Source organism: Trachymyrmex septentrionalis, unplaced genomic scaffold (genome assembly GCF_001594115.1).
Source record: "Trachymyrmex septentrionalis isolate Tsep2-gDNA-1 unplaced genomic scaffold, Tsep1.0 scaffold172, whole genome shotgun sequence".
Taxonomy (NCBI): Eukaryota; Metazoa; Arthropoda; class Insecta; order Hymenoptera; family Formicidae; genus Trachymyrmex; species Trachymyrmex septentrionalis.
Window position 1 is genome coordinate 1,026,521 of NW_017304887.1, and position 3,999 is coordinate 1,030,519.

Consider the following 3,999-nt stretch of genomic DNA (forward strand, 5'->3'; position numbering starts at 1 on the left):
GTATACATAGATACCACCACTAAGAGTTATTTGCGAGCACAAGATGTTCAGAAGCGCACACGTGAATGTTCTTGTATATGTATCGAAGAGATGAAAGTGGTCGGTTTGAGTGGATCGACGAGTCACCTACTTTTACATCCCTTCTGTTTATTGGCGGTAGGAGGGGTGGCGGCCATTTGTACGTCATATCCTGAGAATCACGAGGACTGCTTCTGCCCTTCGGATTTAAAAGCATTCTGATGTAAACATCCGTATCGTCGACTACCTAATTCTTTTTTATCGACAAGACATTTATTCTTTCTATTCTTCTTTTTATTATAAACCTGCATTCGCGCTTCTTTCATTCTCGGAAGATCAAATCAACTCGCAAAAGTTATACGTATGTATGACACGTAACACATTCCATAACCTTGTTTGATATTACGAAAATTTGCAATTTTTCTGAAAATATCCACTAGCTCGATAAAATATATAAGCGTATATGAATTTTTCACTTTTTTATCCTAGATTTCACAATGATTTCATGTTTTTGCATTTTATCACGCTTTTGTACAAGTCTTTTTTTTTTAAGTATTTTCTATACAAGATCTCGTCCGTTGCTTTTAATTGTCTTCACCTTTACTTTTCTCCTCCGTGCTTCATCTTTTCACGAACCGGAGCAACCACCAAATCCGCTTACTCTCTTTGCCATTCGCGGAACGAGCAAACCGGGCTTTACTCAGAAGACGAAGTCCGGCGTCGCCGGACGATATAAAGAGCGTATCGTCATAGTCGTCAGGCCGGAAACTTTGGTATTTTGCTTTATATCTTGGAGGAGAAAAAGGCTTCTACATCGTTTCGGTTCAAGAAAAGACGGAGAGTAATCAAGCTCTGTCCCCGAAGGACGCATCGCTGTGGGGAGCTCAACGGAAAAATGACCCTCAGCATCCTGAAGCGTCAAACTTTAAAGGGGCGCAGTTTAGGACTCTGTTCGCGTAATAATTCCCTCGTTCCGTTATCGCCGCTTTAAATCCAGAATCTCTTCCACTCATTGGTATTTGTCACTAAAGCATACTTGCGCGATAAAAATAATGTGAAGAGATGTTCTCTAGCCTCAAAAGCACATCTGTGCACTTGTCACTCGTTGCACTTCAATTAGTCTCAATTAGTTCGTGCGATACTAATTTAATACTATACGAGATATTAATTTTTCGTGGACCAAGTTATTTTTATCATTGAAAGAAGTATCGAACGAAAAGAACGCTCATTCGTAAATATGAACGATGACGGAATATTGATACTCCCGGAAATATCGATAATTGGTTGGAAAACGCCGTCGTGCCTGTGATCGCTGTTTGCAAAGCATTTCAGGTTTTTTTTTTTCCATGTATTTTGGCGAAAAATAGGATCTCGCATTTTTATATTGGAAAATATTGATTTTTCGTTAGGGTAACGTCATAGCAACATAATAACTACGCTCTGAGAATATCTATGATTCGCTGGAAAAATATTTATCTTTCTTATTCGCGAGTCTGACAAGTTGCAGATCCATGCTCGCGATATTAAAAAGATATTAAATGTCTCAGACGGGATTGTAAAATCGTGCCGCACACATTCTGAAGCAGAGATTGTATTTCAGATAACGGTGAATTTTACAACGCAATGCGATATATGGGTCAGCGAGAAGGGAGGGTGTAAAAGTTCGTAGTGATAAGGTGGATGGATTTGTGTGACGATTATCTCGCGTGACAATGCGTCCGCAATTTCCGTCTATGCGGCAGGAAGTTTTAGGAACTCTATTTAAATACCTCGCGACGATCGAATAAGTAAATGTAACATCTAACAGAGGTATCGACGTGCAATTTACAATGTATAAATCTTCACGATGTATGTAATATAATACAACAACAAATGGGATGAAACTAAATTTAATGTAAATATAATTTTAGGCATTAATTGTTTCTCAATAAATTATAAAGAAATGTGTACGTGTGTGGAAATAAAGGAGTATGAATTCTCAATTGAAAATCTATTACTTCTTTTAATTCTATCTGCAACCATAATACTTATGAATCCTTCATTTTTACAGCCAAATTGATTCTAAAAGTGTAGTAATAAAATACTCTGATAATAAGAAGGAAAAAAAGGAAGACAAACAATAAAGTAAAGTGGAAATAATGAACATATTTTGTGATGCCTATTAACAGGCATATGTAATCGATATTGGACGATCACAAAGTGACAGTTCAAAACTAGAAACGGCGGAAGAATCAATGCGGATAGTAATCGAGACGAAGAGGTGGCGGAGAAGGAAAGAGACGGAGCGAGAGGCAATTCCTGCTGGACGGCTGCCACAAGGCGCTCCGAAAGTAACGATCTCGTTATCGTTCCGCCTCGAGAAGTGAAGGACTTAAGATAATAAGTTTGTATGGGAGGGTGGAGAGTCCTTAATAAGAAACCGGAGCGCTTTCGCGCGCGAGAGGGAAATAGCGCTCGCTTACCTTGCCTCTCTCCACCGTCATCCGCGTCAGACCACTCAACTTATTAATTCCATTAATATTTCTTTCATGCGATTTGACGCACCGACGCGGCGAGATTATTAAAAGCGCGCGAAGAAGCCGTAATACTCTTGGAAACTTTGTCTCTATTACCACGCGGTACTTGTTTAAAAAAATTAACCGATTCTTCCGAGTACATCGTTCGGAATGCCACGCGCAGTCAAGTAAGATTTATTCTTTTCCATTTCGCGATTTCATCGTTCTCAGCATTATCCTCGAGTGGGAATACTGGATAAATGTTCTTTTATTGGAAATTTAATTTCAATCATCTAACTTGTTTAATTTTACTCATTAAATATTCTTTACGATATTATTTTCTTCTGATTTTCATTTGGCCATTTTTTTAATTGCCAAATAATAAGTTAATTTACACAACACAATAATATATGTTGTTGTCGATAGATAAAAAAGATATGTATTTTCAGTAAAATGAAAATAATATAAAATGTGAGATAAATTAATTAGGTCTATTCTTATAAAGAATAATATGATAATTACTTTCGAAAATCCAACGACTCCGATTCATAAATAAACTACGTAAATTATTAAATTTAACAGATTCGAATAATATAAAGTAAAAATTAAATTCAATAAAGTGAAATATTTTTCAGGTTTGACGTAAATGAAAATCAATATGAACCAAAATTTGATCGGCTCACTTTCAATAATTGCATCGAATGAGTTATTTAAAGTAACGGAAATATATAACAGCTATAATATATTTGCAAAAACAATTATTTGTATCGAATATAAAAAAGTAGGATCTTTCTCTATTTTTAGTATTATTGATTATTCGGAGTAAATAAGTCCAAATAAAACTATAAATGACACATTCATTCCCACAGAAAAGATTTTAAAACATGAAAATAAACAACGCTAATTTTTAAATAATAAAGCTTCATGTGTGTCTCATTAACCTCGTACGTTTCAAAAAGTCAATAGCTGACCGCATTAAACTTCATTTCGTAACTGACAACTGATGATGAATCTGAACGGAAACTGGTTCGTCAATGTCGTCGCTTGCAAAAGTGAACCGTGCAAATTTGCTTCAAGTATCGTAGGTGCATTTGCGAGGGATATAAGATAGACGTCATCTGCCTATACAGATAAAACAAAGCTGAGAAAGATTTTGAAAATAACAATAGACCTAAACAGCCGAATTGTACGAGACGAAGTTGTCTGCTGTCATCTCAGTGAAACATTTCGGTCACTGCACATTGTTGCGAGGAGTGCATGAGCGAGAAGAACCGGGATAGAGATAGATAAATAGATAGAGAGAGAGGGAGGGAGGGGGAGAGAGAGAGAGAGAGAGAGAGAAGGGGTTAAAGGAAGAGGAAGGAGAGGTAGCAAGGGGGTAACGGAGAAAGAAAGAGAGAGAAAGAAGGAAGGGGGGAGAGAGAGAGAGAGAGAGGGAGAGAGGGAGAAAATATCCGACACCCCGGTTGGTTGGTCCGCCTCTGTC

At 37.2% G+C, this 3,999-nt stretch overlaps 1 protein-coding gene across 4 annotated transcripts in view; it reads right to left on the reverse strand.

Annotated features, from left to right (window-relative positions):
* Positions 1–3,999, reverse strand: part of LOC108746488 (RNA-binding protein Musashi homolog Rbp6) — a 448,396-nt gene that overhangs the window by 225,655 nt on the left and 218,742 nt on the right. The window lies entirely within an intron of this gene.